Consider the following 17,165-nt stretch of genomic DNA (forward strand, 5'->3'; position numbering starts at 1 on the left):
TTAACAAAACTAAAATAAGCTGTATTAAAATAAAATAAACAAAATTCACATGGCACCCAGCAACACAGCCATATGTAACATGGTTAAGATTTATTATCCTGAGACACCAGTCCCACATCTCCAACTGCCTACTAGGCCTTTTTAAATCAGGAGGCCTTCTGTCATTTCCTCTTTAACCCATCTGAAACCAAACCATCACCTTCCCCTCAAAGCTCTCCCTCACTTTTAGAGTTTTAGAGAGCCAATATATCATACCCTTTTCTTTCACTTTCAAGTTAAAAATTGTCTGTTTTGTTTGTTTCATTTTAAGAAACCACAGAATAAAAGATAAGGCATGAAACAAACTTTAGATCCGTGACATAATTTCTTGCTAATATTTCACCCCTTAATAATCACAGCCACAGCAGAGCAACCTCAGGGCAGAGCTCACCAGAACATCTTGCAATAGAAAAGAAATGTGTGTGTCCTGTGGACACAACCTTTCTCAATTTCTCCCTTATAACTCACCAGTCAAAGCAGTCAGTCCTCTTCCCCTTGAGGAGAGGAAACAATGAAGGTGGGAAGGAAAAGTGGCTGGGAACCTTAGTCCTCCCAAGAAGCCGGGGCTTTTAAAAGAGTTTTCACTAACTAATCACTCCTAACTTTTCCATTTTTATTTAGATAGCTTCTTAATTTATGTGACACCAGATTATTTTAGCATTTGGGTGTGAGAAAGAATATTTAGATATTAACTATTTAAAATTGTGATCTTTCTTCTTTATAACATTTTTTCATTATAAATAAGACCCCCTACAGTTATAACCAAACCACATATTTTCAGCTCTTTGATCATGATATGATTAATGCTGACATGGACCTGGCATCCTGGCCATTGGCAGTCATAGAAGGTCAGGACCAGTGATGACTCAGCTGACTCTCTAGCTGCACTTACAGTAAATGTGTTTTGCAATATTCTTATATTTAAAATACGTTTTCTACAATTTTTTAACTTTTTGATTTTATTTTAAATTGTCTATCTATTTATTTATTTATTGTACTTCACTATGTTCAGACAAGAAAATGGCAGAATGAGTATAAAGCAACTTAGGACAAAGAGATGTATCTCTTCGCACATGAATCATGATACTTTGAGCCAATGTACAAGAGCCAACCTCAAATTTAAAATTGTTACATTTTCTGTGAGTACAATATTGAAAGACAAGGGAAAATATTTTAAGGGTATCAAGAGTATAAGCTAATGCAGTCATTAGTGGTTGCTTCAGTCTTTCATTCATTCATTCATAATTGTTTCCTGAGCACGTTCTCTGTGCCAGCCACTGTACTTCGTTTCTGTGAACAAGAGAAATGTAGTTATTTAGCTTAGATGAGAAGTCTGGATTTGTGAGTGGTGAGTTGTACAAAGTAATTAATGCAAGCAGTCTATTGATGGTACTCCTCATGGAAAACTTTTCTGAGAAAAGCCCTAATTAGTGGTAGTGGCTAAATCTGTTAACATTTTGTAAAATTTAGTTAGCTAGTATTTTTCTTAGGATTTTTACATCTCTCTTCATAGATGAGATGGATTTATAGTGACATATCCCAACATGAGACCCATGAGAAGTCAAGAAAAAAAATATTCTAGAAACATGTAAGCTTTAGAAATGCAGCGTACATGTTCATTTCTTGGGTGTTCATTGTGCATATTCACCTGTTAAGATTTCTGGGAGGTTCTGTGTAAAGGAAGCTTTCTGAGACCTATAAAGCTTTCTGAAATCAGAATTATTTTCAAGAAAAAAAAAGGTTTTTCAGTTTATCCTGTGTATATTCATCAGTGGTATTTTATGGTTTTGATTTTATATTTTTTCTTGAAATTGTGTCTATCATTAATACTTTCAAATTTAATAGCACAAAAGTATACTTACTTTTCAGACAATTTAAATTTTTCTTTATTAAGTCTTATTTTTCAATTCAACTTTTGAACGTTTTCTCATCTTTTATTTATTAGATAGTACAGAGCTCTCACTGTTTGATGCATCAAAGAACAGGCTCTTAAATTTATCAATTATATATTTTATTTCCCATTAATTAATTCCTAACTTCATTATATATTGTATTCTAATTTCCTTAGTAACATTGTGTATCATTAACATACATTTGTTCTGTTTCAAAGAAAAACCGTCTTATACATGCTATCTTACCCATACTCATTTTTCACATGAGGTTTTACTGTTATACAGTCCCATGTTTTAGCTTCCTTTTAGTGTTATACATCATCTTAGATTTTCCGTTTCAACCACCATCATACCCCTACGTTAGCACTGCTGGTTACAAACCATGATATGCTTTCACGATTTCTATTCATTTCCAAAGATTTATGGACAACCTTTAAACCAATTCTGCACAGATTAAACCTCAGCTTCCCATTCTTTACTCTCATTCTATTTTCTGGTGACCCATGTTCTAGTTATTAATTCCATGAGTTTACACAATATATTTAGTTCATAATAGCATAATCATACAGTATTTGTCCTTTTATGTATATCTTGCTTCACTCAAAATAATGTCCTCCAGGGTCATCCATATTGTCATATGCTTCACACATCATTTCTTCTTACAGCTGCATAGTATTCCATCATGTGTAGAAACCACAATTTATTTATCCATTCACTGGTTGATGCACACTTGGGTTGTTTCCATCTTCAGGCAATTGTGAATAACGCTTCTATGAATATGTCTTATCATGTCACTGCTCTCTCTTCTGGGTATATACCTAGTAGTGGTATTGCCGGAACACAAGGCAAATCTATATTCATCTTCCTTAGGAACTGCCAAACAGTCCTCCACAGTAACTGTACCATTCTGCATTCCCAACTAGAATAAATAAGTTTCCTACCTCTCCACGTCCTCTCTAACGTGTAGTTTTCTGTCTTTTTTTTTTTTTTAGTATTTATTTATTTCTCTCCCCTCCCCCCAACCCCTGTTGTCTGTTCTCTGTGTCTATTTGCTGTGTCTTGTTTCTTTGTCCGCTTCTGTTGTTGTCAGCAGCATGGGAATCTGTGTTTCTTTTTGTTGCATCATCTTGTTGTGTCAGCTCTCCATGTGGGTGGCACCATTCTTAGGTAGGCTGCACTTTCTTTTGCGTTGGGCGGCTCTCCTTACGAGGTACACTCCTTGCATGTGGGGCTCCCCTATGTGGGGTACACCCTTGCATGGCACGGCACTCCTTGCGCACATCAGCACTGCACATGGGCCAGCTCCACAGGGGTCAAGGAGGCCCGGGGTTTGAACCGCGGACCTCCCATGTGGTAGACGGACGCCCTAACCACTGAGCCAAGTCCGTTTCCCTGTAGTTTTCTGTCTTAATAGAGGCCATTCTAATAGGGTGTGAAATGATATTTCATTGTAACTTTGATTTGGATTTCTCTGATTGCAAGTGATGTTGAATATTTTTTTCATGTGTTTTTTTGACATTTGTACTTCTTCTTTGGATAAATATCTATTCAAGTCTTTTACTCATTTTTTAATTTGGTAGTTTGTCAATTTTTTGGTTTTGTTTTGCTTTCAAAGTTGTATTGTAATAAAAAAATTTATGTGTACACATTGCAAAAAGTTATTTCCACTGAGTCTTCTATTTACTTAAATTTTAACTTTAATTTTAATGAAGTTTTAGGTCACAGAAAAGGCACAGTGAAAATATAGGGGATTCCCATATACTTACCTCCCCCTGTTAATAACATCTTGCATGAGTATGGTACATTTGTTACAATTGATGAACAAATACTGAAGCATCGTTACTAACCATGGTCAGTATTTTACATTATGGTTTGTATTTTGCACTGTACAATTTTATAGATTTTGACAAAATATTTAATGGCCTATATCCATCATTGCTAAATCATGCAGAACAATTTCAGTGCCCTAAAAAAATTCTCTATGTTCCACTTATTCTTTCTTCCCAATGCCCTCAGAACCTATGGTAAAATCACTAAGTTTCAGTTTTTCAAGAATAAGGTTCATAGTTACATGCATTAATATTGAGGGCTTGACATACTGGTCTGTTTTCTTTTATTAGGCACTGCCTGTGCGCTTGAGAGATTCTTTCCCCTCTATTTGAGAATATAGCAGTTCTCCCCGGGATGGAAGTTTAATATTTTCTTGATTATTGATGGGTTTCCCCCACAGAGATTACACCCTATGACAAAATGAACACATTCATATCCCATAGAAGCATGCCCAAGATGTTCCCTATCCCATATCTCCTCCTGATACCTTCCACCAGTGACCCTTCCCTGCCATATTTGCCAAAAGAACATGCCAACAATTACCATTGTATTTTCAACCACAGACCTACACCTCCCTCAGAGTTCACATATTCCTTCCTCCAGCCCTCTCCCAGTTCCATGGATAGTCCAGCCCAACCTCCCACATTGCTCACCATCATAATGCAGGACCGTTAACCCCATTTACAGCTCTGTACAACCATCACCCCCATCCACTGCCAAACCACTCCTTTCTTCTACCTTATCATAGGCTCTTCCCAGATTAAGCATCAGCTCAGCACTCTCTACAACTTTTCTGTCTCCTGGTAACCTATATTCCAGATTCTGTCTCTGTGAGTCTGCTGTATATGCTTAGGTCATATTAGTGACTGGCTTCACTCAACATGAGGTCTTTGAGATTCATCCATGTTGCCACATGTGTCAATACTTCATTCCTTCTTATAGCTGAGCAATATTCTGTTATATGTATATACCACATTTTGCTTGTCCATCCATCTCTTGATGGACAGTTAGGTTGCTTCCAACTTTTGGCAATAGTGAATAATGCTGCTGTCAACATTAGTGTACATATATCTGTTCGTGTCTTTGCTTTCAATTCTTCTGGATATATACCTAGTAGTGGGATTGCTCAATCTAATGGCATTTCTATAGTTAGCTTTCTGAGGAACCACCAAAGCTTTCTCCACAATGGCTGCACCATTCTACATTCCCACCAGCCGTGGATAAGTGTTCCCTTTCCTCCACATCCTCTTCAACACTTGTAGTTTTCTGTTTTTTTAAACAACTGCCAGTCTAATAGGCATAAGATGATATCTCCTTATGGTTTTGATTTGCATTTCCCTAAAAGCTAGTGATGTTGATCATCTTTTCATGTGCTTTTCAACCATTCATATTTCCCCTTTGGAAAAGTGTCTTTTCAGATCTCTTGTCCATTTTTCAAGTGGGTTGTTTGTCTTTTTATTTTTGAGATGTAGGAAGATCTTAATATATGCTGGATACTAGACCCTTATCGGATAAGTGATTCCCAAATATTTTCTCCCATTGAGTAGGATGCCTTTTCACTCTCCTGACAAACTCCTTTGAAGCATAAAACCTTTTAATTTTGAGGAGATCCCATTTGTCTATTTTTTCTTTTGTTACTCATGCTTTGGGTGTAAATTTTATGTAATATTCCTAACAAAAAATCTCATAGATGATTCCCTACATTATTTTGTAAGGACTTTATGGTCTTAGCTTTTATATTTAGGTCTTTGATCCATTTTGAGTTAATTTTTATATAGGGCATGAGATGGTATCCTCTTTTATTCTCTTAGATATGGCTATCCACTTCTCCCAGCACCATTTGTTGAAGAGGCTATTCTGTCCCAGTTAAGTGGACTTGGTGGCCTTGTCGAATATCAGTTGGCCATATCTGTGTACTCTTTATCAGAACTCTCAGTTTGGTTCCATTGGTCAGTATGTCTATGTGCTAATACCATGCGGTTTTGACCTCTGTAGCTTTGTAGCACACTTTAAAGCAGGCAGTGTGATTCCTCCCATTTCAGTTTCCTTTTTCAACACGTTTTTTGCTATTTGGGGGCAGCTTGCCCTTCCAAGTAAATTTCATAGTTAGCATTTCCAGTTCAGTACAAAATACTGTTGTAATTTTTATTGGGATTGTATTAAATCTATATATCAATTTGGGTAGGACAGACATCTTAATGATATTTAGTCTTCTAATCCATGAGCATAGAATACTCTTCCATTTATTTAGTTCTTCTTTGATTTCCTTTAACAATGCTGTGTAGTATTCTGTGCACAAGTCCTTTACATCTTTAGTTTAGTTTATTCCTAGATATTTGATTCTTTTACTTGCTATTGTAAACAGAATTTTTTTCTTGATTTCCTCTTCAAATTGCTCATTATTAGTGTACAGAAATGCTACTTATTTTTGCATGCTGATCTTATATCCTACCACTTTACTGAACTCATCTATCAGCTCTAGAAACTTTGTTGTAGATTTTTTGGGCTTTCTATGTATAGGATCATGTCATCTGCAAATAGTGAAAATTTTACTTCTTCCCTTCCAGTTTGGATGCCTTTTATTGCTTTTCCTTGTCTAAGTGCTTGAGCAAGTACTTCTAGTATAATATTAAATAAGGGTGGTGACAGTAGGCATCCTTGTTCTGTTCCATATTATAGAGGAATAGTCTTAGCCTTTCACCATTGAGTATGATGTTATTTGTGGGTTTTTCATAAATACCCTTTATCATGCTGAGGAAGTTTCCTTCTATTCCTATCTTTTGAAGTGTTTTTATCTAGAATAGATGCTGTACCTTCTCAAATGCTTTTTCTGCATCAATAGAAATGACTATGCGATATTTTTCTTTCAGTCTATTAATGTGATGTATTACATTGATTGATTTTCTTATGTTGAACCATTCTTGCATACCTGGAATAAAACCCATTCACTCATGGTGTATAGTTTATTTGATGTGTTGTTGAATATGATTAATAGTAAGTATTTTGTTGAGAAGTTTAGCATCTAAGTTCTTTAGAGAGATCTGTCTGTAGTTTTCTTTTCTTGTGGTATCTTTATGTGCCTATGGTATTAGGGTGATGTTGGCATAATAGAATGGGTTAGGTAAGTTCCCTCCACCCTTATTTTTCAGAGGAGTTTAAGCAGGATTGGTGGTTTTTTTTTTTTCTGGAATGATTTATAGAATTCACCCATGAAGCAGTCTGGTCCTGCATTTTTCTTGGTTGGGAGGTTTTTGATGACTAATTCAATCTTGCTACTTGTGATAGGTGTGTTGAGTTCTGTTTCTTCCTTCGTCAGGGTAGGTTGCTTGTGTGTTTCTAGAAATTTGTCCATTTCATGTAAGTTATCAATCTTGTTGACATAAAAATTTTCAAAATATCCTCTTATGATATTCTTTATTTCTGTGGCTTCGATAGCAATATCCCCTCTCTCATTTTTTGTTTCATGTATTTGCATCTTCTCTCTCTTTTTCACTTTGTTAGCCAAGGGTTTGCCAATTTTATTAATCTTCTCAAAGAACCAGCTTTTGGCTTTGTTAGTTCTTTCTAGTATTGTTGTTTTTTTAAATTATTCTCAATTACATTTAGTTCTGCTCTAATCTTTGTTATTTCCTTCTTTCTACTTGCTTTGGGATTAATTTGTTGTTTTTTTCTAGTTCCTCCAGATGTGCAGTTAGGACCTTGATTTTTGTTTTTCTTCTTTTTTAATATAGGCATTTATGGCTATAAATTTACCCCTCAGCTCTTCTTTAGCTGTATTGTGTTTTGTTCTCATTTTCATTCATTTCAAGTTAGTTACTGATTTCTTTTGCAGTTTCCTCCTGGACACACTGATTGTTTAACAGCATGTTGTTTAACTTCCATATCTTTGTGCCTTTTCTGGTTCTCTGCCTCTTCAATCTGTTGTAGTCAGAGAAATTATTTTGTATAATTTCAGTATTTCCAAATTCATTGAGCGTTGTTCTGTGACCTAGCATGTGGTCTATCCTGGAGAGTGATCCATGTGTGCTTGAAAAGAATGTATATTTTTTTTCTTCTTAGAAAGGAAATCATTGGTCAGTAGGAACTTGCTTTGAATCTTGAAAAACAAGTGAACCAAGTTCCCAATTATTTTTGGTAGAATGAACTTCATAAAGTTTTTGGAATATCCATGAGGGGAAATAGAAAAATATGACTTGATATTACAGATATGATGAATTTATAACTAAATCTAAAGTCCTATTGTTGATACCCACTGGATACCAGTTAATGGGATAAATCAAATAAATGTAATGGTGCTAAATGTAAATTTTACTCTTATGTTTTAAAAAGTCTATATGCCTTCAATATAGAAGAGGCCTGGTTTTATAGAAGGTCAAGTGCAAAGAACCTAAAAATAGTGGTACTAATGCTTTATAATAATTTTTGTATTTTACATATTTATTTTCCTTATATATTTTCCTTATGTTGTGCATTGTGCAGGATCTTCACACATATAATAATATTTATCTTCACAGGAAGCCTGAAGTAGATGATGTTATTCTCTGCCTTTTTATAGATGAGTAAACTGAGACTCAGAGAGGTTGTGTTACCCGAAATCATGTAGATAATGAATGGTAGAATTGGATTCCAGCTGTGTATTTCTGACTCAAGAGTACACTATCTTTAGCAGTTATTAGTCAAATGACTGGCTAAAAAGCTAATGTAAAATTAGCTTAAATTAGTAACAATTTACTGGCCAGAAAGCAAGCAAATATTCCACCAAATTCTTGCCATGGTAACTTTGCATGGAGATTGGAGTTTAGTTCCTGGGCATCTCATTTTCAGAAAAATCCTCTTTTAATAGATATAATTCAAGGAAGGCAAAAAGGATACTGAATTGTCTAGAAACCTCTTTATGTGAGAAACATTTTAAAAAATTGGCAGGAAGATTTGGCTTGGAGACTAGAGGAGTTGGGGGACACATATTACCTGGTCTCAGATATTTGAAGTACTGCCATGAGGTAAGGGATTAAACTTCATATTTTTAACTCTCAAAGGTATGACATATGAATGAAAATTACACATATAATTAAAACATGGGCTCATCATGTGGTCTTGTTCTCTTCAGAGTAACACTTAAAAACTTTATACCTATGGAATAAAATTACTAATGCTTCTTTTTAGCTTTGAAGGGACTTTTATTTCTTCAAAATGTAAAATACATAGTACAGCTTGATTTCATGGTGAAATCATTCAGAAGCTCATATCTGCATTACAGATGAAATAGACTAAACAAAAAAATGCAGTCAGTACAAATTGCTGTTGGTTATCTATACAGCTACAGCATGTGGTGAGAACCTGGAAGCTGCATCCACAAAATTTATAAGACTTCCAGTAAATCAGCTTAGTTCAGTGTTTTAGACCTGTATCCAACTCTCCTTGGATGTCTAGACAGCCTGAGATGAAGGCTTCAAAAATGGGTAAAAATGAAGCAGCCAAAGCCACCAGAGGCCTTTGACCCTCTTCTAATGTTTCAACCAGATAATTATTTTCCCTCTCAAGAATTTGGCTATCCTTTGAGGGGGAAAAAAATCAAGATTTTCCATGTGAAGAGCTCCTGAAAGAAAATACTCTGGAGAAAGGTCAGTGAGAATGGGCCAAAACTAAATACTTCAGATCTGCTTAGAGAATGTGGAAAGTCCGTACCCTCTCTATTTTTGTGCTTTCCAGCTGGCCAAAAGCTCCCATGGCATTTGTCCAGTTTTGCCTTCCCTATACCTTTACATCTTAAAGGGTACTCTTATTGGCAGTAGAAATGCTTCCAAATGGAAAACTAAGTGATAGCTAAAAGCTGTGGTAAAGGGATAATTAGATAATTTAAAACTGATGAATTTTTATTTTATCAAGATAAGCCATCACTCTTTCTGCTGTATAGCAAAGACAGAACATTTCAAACTCTCCAGTAATATTTTTACATACTTAGGGAATAATGTTCCTTTCAATATGCCACACTTTTAATTAAAATTACTCATACTGAGGCTGCTGTCAAGAGGGTGGGGTAAGACTCTTCAGAGTTCCATTCACCCACAGAAGCTTTTAACAATCAGCAATCACTAGCAGAGACATCTTTTTTAAATCTCCAGAAAACAGTTAAAGAACTGCAGCAACAGGGTGAGAAGTGAATCAAGAAAAGGCTATTTAAAAGTGATAGGGATTAGAGGCAAGATGGCGGCAGCATAGGGAGTTCCAAGAGTCAGCTCATCCTACAGTTCAGTTAGTAATCAGCCAGAAGCTATTTGGATCACCTGTTTGGGGGATGTAGGAGACTAGAAGAGCACCGTGCAGCATCCTTGGGAGAATGGTAGGAGGAAGCTGGCCATCTGCCATGAAGATTTGTGTGTAGAGCACTCCATGATTTGGAGACCAGTGTCTATTTCCCACTGGTGGGGCAGTACACCTCAGGAGCTGATCCCTGGGTGGAGGTGGAAGCTCCATTTCCCAAAAACAGGGGAAGAAGAGAATGCTAGGCACTAACTTCAGCTATTGGTTAATAAATTAGGCTGACTTGGCTAAAGTCCAGTCTTAAATACAGCTAAAGTTTGAACCTATCCAAGTCAATAAGAGATTGGTAACTTCCATTTTGGCTCTGACTTCTTGGATGGTAGGGACCAGCTTTTTTTTTTACCCAGGTCAGATTGCTAACCCAGCCTGGGTTCTTGCCCTACCCCTGGCAGGGAAGAAGGTGGACAGAGCTGCATCCATCTCTCTGCACAACTGCAATTAGTTTCTACCTGCACTGCTACACTATTACCCACACCTGCAGCTACATCTCTACACCTGACAGGGAAGAAACGGGGTGAAGCTGCTTCTGGGCAGCTATAGTTGCTTTTGGCCTGCATGAACCGGAGTTGGTCACACCTGTGACCCCCTTCCCACACTTGGCAGGGGAGGAGCAGGATCGATGCTTTGTGAGCCTCTACAGGCAAACTCAGTCACTTTTGGCCCACACAGATTAGATTACTGCCTGCATCTGTGGCTCTATTCCTGCTGCTCATAGGTGAGGAGGGTGACAGTGATTTTTCACCCTCTCCAGGCAACTGTGGTGAGTGTCAGCCCACACTGCTTAGACTATTACCATAACTGTAGCTCAATCCTGGCCACTGACAGGGGAAGGAGTCCCTTCATTAGTCTCTCCAGGCAAATGCAGTCAGTTTTGACCCACACAACTTAGTTTACTCCCCACACTGGTAGTTCCCCACTCCAAGCAGGGGCAGAAGGTGTGTGGAGATTCATCAGTCTCTCTGGGCAACTACAAGTAGTTTTGATCTACACAGTTTGCCTTACTGCCCATGGCTGAGCTTCTTTTCCATCCCTGGCAAGGCAGAAAGATGGGCAGAGCTTCATCGGTTCCTGGGACAACACAAGCAGCTTCAGCGTGCATGGCTTACAGTACTAAACATACCCTCAGCTCATATTCCACCCCTGGAAAGGAAGAAAGGAAAAACAACAACAACAACAACAGATGAATAGGAGCTAGAAAAATTCAGATAGGCTAAATACAAGCTATTAAAAAGTTCCAAAATAAGTTGAACCAAGTGTCAAAGAAGGGCTTTAGAACTTTCAACAAGAAAGTCCTAGACTGAAGTGAGAAACTGAACCCAGAATAAATATATCAGGAAAATCAGATACTGAGACATCAGCCAAAAATTACAAGCCATATAAGAAACAGGAAGACATTGTCCAGTTAAAGGAAAAAGAGAAGCCTCCAGATGACATAAAGGAAGAAACTAAACCTCCATATGACATAGAGGAGTTGAGACAACTAATCACAGATGTTGAAACAAATCTCCTTAACAAATTCAATGAGATGACTAAAGAGATTAAGGATATTAAGCAGATACTGGGTGAACACAAAGAGGAAATTGAAAACATACAAAAATAACAACAACAACAACAACAACCAACAACAACAGCTCTTATGGGAATGAAAAGCAAAACAAATGAAATAAAAAATACATTGGAGGGAAGCAGTTGTGGCTCAACTAATAGAGCATATGTGTACCATATGGACGTTCCAGGGTTTGATACCCAGGGCCTCCTGACCCATGTGGTGAGTTGGCCCACATGCAGTGCTGCCATGTACAAGGAGTGCTGTGCCACGCAGGGGTGTCCCCCATGTAGAAGAGCCCCATGCACAAGGAGTGCACCCTGCAAGGAGAGCCACTCCATGTGAAAAAAACACAGCCTGCCCAGGAGTGGTGCCACACACACAGAGAGCTGACACAGCAAGATGATGCAACAAAAAAGCAACACAGTTTCCTGGTCCAGCATGACAAGAATGCGAGTGGACACAGAAGAACACACAGTGAATGGACACAAAGAACAGACAATGGGGGGAAGGGGAGAGAAATAAATAAAAATGAATCTTTTTAAAAAATACATTGGAGGCATATAACAGCAGATTTGAAGAGGCAGAAGACATGATAAGTGAGTTTGAAGACAGGGTCTCTGAAAGTGAACATACAAAAGAACAGATAAAGAAAAAAAGGGAAAAAATTGAACAGGGTCTTAGGAAACTAAATGATGGCAAGAGGTGTGCAAACATGTGTCATGGATGCCCCAGAAGGAGAAGAGAAGACAAAAGAGAACAGAAGGAATATTCGAGAAAATAATAACAGAAAATTTCCCAACTCTTTTGAAGAACATAAATATCCATATCCAAGAAGTACAATGTACTCCAATCTGAATAAATCTGAATAGGCCTTTTCCAAGACATACTAATCATAATGTCAAATGCCAAAGATAAAGAGAGAATTCTGAGAGTATCAAGAGAAAAGCAATTCATCACATACAAGGGATGCCCAATAAGACTGTGCAGATTTCACATCAAAAAGCATGGATGCAAGAAGGCAATAATATGATATATACTGCAAGAGAAAACCTGCCAGCCAACAACCTTATATCCAAGATTGTCTTTAAAAAATGAATGTGAGTTTAGAATATTCACAGATAAACAGAAATTAAGAGAGTTTGTCACCAAGAGACCAACCTTGAAGGAAATACTAAAGAGAGGGGTGCAGCCTGAAAATAAAACACAGGTGAAAGAGGCTTGAAAGAGAGTCTAGAAATGAAGATCATCAATAAAAGTAACTAAAAGAGTGGTGAAAATAAAATATGACAGATAAAACCCAAAAGTCTAAATGGTTGAAGTAAATACTGCCTTTGCAGTAATGACTTTGAATGTTAATGAATTAAACTCCCTGAAGACTCAGACTGGCAGAATGAATTTTTTAAAAAAATTTATATCTATATGCTGTCTACAAGAGACTTATCTTAAACACAAAGATACAAAGAGGTTGAAAATGAAAGGCTGGAAAAAGATATTCTGTGCATACAGTAAACAAAAAAAAAATTTTTAAAGCTGGTGTGGCTATCCTTAGATAAAATAGACCTTAAAACAAAACTGCTCCTGGAGACAAGGAAGGACATTATATATTAATAAAAGGAGTAATCCACCAGGAAGCAATAAAAATCATAAATCTATGCTCCTAACCAGGGTATCCCAAAATACATAAGGCAAACTGGCAAAACTGAAGGGAGAGATAGATCTCTCTACAATAATAGTAGGAGCTTTCAATATACCACTCTCATCATTAGATAGAATATCTGGACAGAGAATCAATAAGGAAACAGAGAGCTTGAATAAAATGATAAATGAACTAGACCTACTAGACATATGCAGAACATTGCACCCCAAAGCAGCAGGACATGCATTCTTCTCAAGTGAGCATAGATCTTTCTCCAGGATAGGCCATATGGTGGGTCACAAAGCAGATCTCAAGAAATTTTAAAAGATTGACATTATACAAAGCATTTTCTCTGATCATAATGGAATGAAGCTGGAAATCAATAACAGACTGAAAACGGGGAAATTCACAAATACTTGAAGATTAAACAACATCCTCTTAAATAATCATTGGACACAGGGAGGGTAGTGCTACGAGGGAAATTTATAGCCATATATGCCTATATTTAAAGATAAGAAAGAGCTAAAATCAAAGAACTAACTCTACACCTGGAGGAATTAGGGAAAAAAGAGCACACTATTCCCAAAGCAAGCAGAAGGAAAGGAGTAACAAAGATCAGAGCAGAAATAAATGAAATTGAAAACAGAAAAATAGAAATTACAAACCAAAAGATCATTCTTTGAGAAGATCAACAAAATGGAAAAACCATTAGCTAGATTGACAAAGAAAAAAGAGAGAAGATGCAAATAAATGAAATGAGAAATGAGAGGTTGAACATTTCTACTGACTCCAAAGAAATAAAAGAGATCATACTAGGATATTATGAGCAACTGTATGCCAACAAACTAGACAACATAAATGATATAGGCAAATACCTAGAAATACACAGACAACCTGTACTGAACTTAGAAATAGAAGACCACAACAAACCAATCACAAGTAAAGAGATTGAAATAGTCATCAACAACTTCCCCAAAATGAAAAGTCCAGATGGCTTTACAGATGAATTCTATTAATCATTCCAAGAGGATTTAATACTAATCTTACTCAAACCCTTCAAAAACATGGAACAGAAGAGAATGTTATGAAACTCATTCTAGAAAGCCAACATCATTCTAATACCAATGCCAGAGAAAGATATGAAAAAATAAAATTACAGACCCATTTCCCTAATGAATATGGGTGAAAAAAATCCTTGACAAAATACTTACTAATCAAATTCAACAACACATTAAAAGAATTTTTCATCATGATCAAGTGGGTTTTATCCCAGACATTCAAGTGTTCAGCTCAAGAAAAATCAATCAGTGTAATCTACCACATTAATAAATGGAAAATGAAAAACCACATGATCATCTCAATTGATGCAGAAAAGGCATTTGATAAAATCCAACATCCTTTCTTGATAAAAACACCCTGAAAAAATAGGAATAGAAGGAAACTCTCTCAACATGATAAAGGGCATACATGAAATACCCACAGCTAACATTGTACTCAGTGTTGAATGATCGAAAGCTTTCCCACTGAGATTGGACAAGGATGCCCACTATCATCACTGTTGAGCAATATAGTGCTAGAGGTTCTAACTAGAGCAATCAGGCAAGAAAAAGAAAAGACATCCAGATTGGAAAGGAAAGAAAAAGATTTGCTATTTGCAGATAATATGATCCTTACCTAGAAAGTCCCCAAAAATCTACAACAAAGCTACTAGAGCTATAAATGAGCGCAACATAGTGGCAGGATACAAGATCAAGTTGCAAAAATTAGTAGTGTTTCTGCACACTAGTAGTGAGAAATCTAAAGAGGAAGTCAGGAAAGAAACTCCACTTAAAATAGTAACTGAAAGAATCAAATATTTAGTAATAAACTTATCGAGAACATAGAAGAACTGTATTCAGAAAAATACATTGCTAAAAGAAATAAAAAATGATCTAAATAGATGGAAGGACATTCTATTTTAATGTTTTGGAAGACTAAATATCATTAAGATGTCATTTCTACCCAAATTGAGTTACAGATTCAATGCAATCCCAATAAAATTCTAACAGCCTTTTTTTAAGAAATGGAAAAGCCAATTGTCAAATTTATTTTGAAGGGTAAGGGGTCCCAAAAAGATATTTAAAAAGAAGAAAAAAGAACCAAATTGGAGGAATCTCACTTCTGGAATTTAAATTATATTGCCTACATACATACATGCCATACAGCATGTTACTGGCATAAATGTAGAACTATAGACCAATGGAACCAAATTGAGTGTTCAGAAATAGACCCTTGCATCTTTGGTCAAGTGATTTTTGACAAGGCTTTGAAGCCCACTCAGCTGTGTCAGAACAGTCTATTCAATAAATTGTCCTGGAAGAAATGGATATCCATCTCTAAAAGAAAGCTAGAGGACCCCAGTCTCACACCTTATACAAAAATTAACTCAAAATGGATCAAAGGTATAAATATAAAAGCTAGAACCATAAAACTCCTAGAAGAAAATACAGGGAAACATCTTCAAGATCTGGTGGTAGGTGGTGGTTTCTGAAACCTTACATCCAAAACACAAACAACAAAAGAAAAAAAATGGATAAATGGGACCTCCTCAAAATTAAGCATTTTTGTGCTTCAAAGGACTTTGTCAAGAAAGTAAAAAAGCAGCCTAGTCAATGAAAGAAAATATTTGAAAACCACATATCAATTAAGGCTTTGTTTTCCATAAGGAAATCATACAATTCAACAACAAAAAGACAAAAAGTCCAATTTTTTAAATAGGCAAAAGACATAGAAGGGAGCAAAGGTGGCTCAAGTGATTGGGTGCCTTCCTCCTACATGGGAGGTCCTGGACTAGTTTCCCAGTGCTTCTTGAAAAAGAGTAGATGAAGGAGACCAGCAAGATGGCAGCAGAGTAAGGAGCTCCTAGAGTCAGCTCCTGCTACAGGGCAGTTAGCAAACACCGAGAGCTCTCTGAAGCTAGCTGAAGCACCTGTTTGGGGGCTCCAGGAGACCAAAAGAGCATCCTGCAATGTTCTGGAAGGAGTGGAAGGAGGAGACTGCCCATCTACAGAGAAGATTCATAAGTAGAGTTCTCCACACCCCAGAGGCCAGTGCCCATCCTCCACTGAAGGCACAAGCCGCCTTGAGAGCTGTTCTGCGGCTGGAATCAAAAGCTCCACTTCCCCAAACTGGGGGAGGAAGAGACAGTCGGGCACCAATTTCAACTACTGAGGAGGAAATTCAGCAGGCTACAGTACAATCCTGACAACAGCTAAAGTTTGAGCCTGTCCAAGTCAGAAAGAGGCTGAGAGCCGCCATCTTAACTCCATGTCTGGCATGAGGGGAAGTGGGCTGCACTGAGAATCCCAGTGCTAGTGGGGACCAGATTCTTTCCATCCAGATCATATTGCAGCTCTAGCCTAGGCCCCAGTGCCACCTCCAGCAGGGAGGAAGGTGCGGGACTTGCGTCAGCCTCTCCAGGAAATTACCAGCCAAGCTGCAGAGGCCAATGATTATCCTACTCTGGTGGCAAGAGCCACCCCAGGAGCTGTTCTGTGACTGGAATTGGAAGCTCCATTTCTCAGAAACAGGGGAGGAGGAGACAGTTGGCTGCCGGTTTTGGCTACTGATTGGTAGACTTGTCTGCTAAGATATAACCCTGGGAACAGCTGGAGTGTGAATCTGCCCAAGTCAGAAAGAGGCCAGTGGCCACCATTTTGACTCCGCCCCCAGCCTGAGGAGAGGCCAGGATGACTGAAACTCTCAGTATTGGCAGGAACCAGTTTCTTTCACGCAGATCAGCATGCAGCCCGCCTGGGCTTCAGCCCCACCTCTGGCAGGGAGGAGGCTGAGGAGCCCTGCACCAGCCTATACAGGTAACTGCAGGTAACTTTGACTGGAAAAGACTGAAAAACAGAAG

The 17,165-nt window shown here is 37.5% G+C and overlaps 1 protein-coding gene across 8 annotated transcripts in view; it reads left to right on the forward strand.

Annotated features, from left to right (window-relative positions):
- The window catches only part of DNM3 (dynamin 3), a 693,285-nt gene that overhangs the window by 531,071 nt on the left and 145,049 nt on the right, over window positions 1–17,165 (forward strand). The window lies entirely within an intron of this gene.

This window comes from Dasypus novemcinctus, chromosome 13 (genome assembly GCF_030445035.2).
Source record: "Dasypus novemcinctus isolate mDasNov1 chromosome 13, mDasNov1.1.hap2, whole genome shotgun sequence".
NCBI classification, from domain to species: Eukaryota; Metazoa; Chordata; class Mammalia; order Cingulata; family Dasypodidae; genus Dasypus; species Dasypus novemcinctus.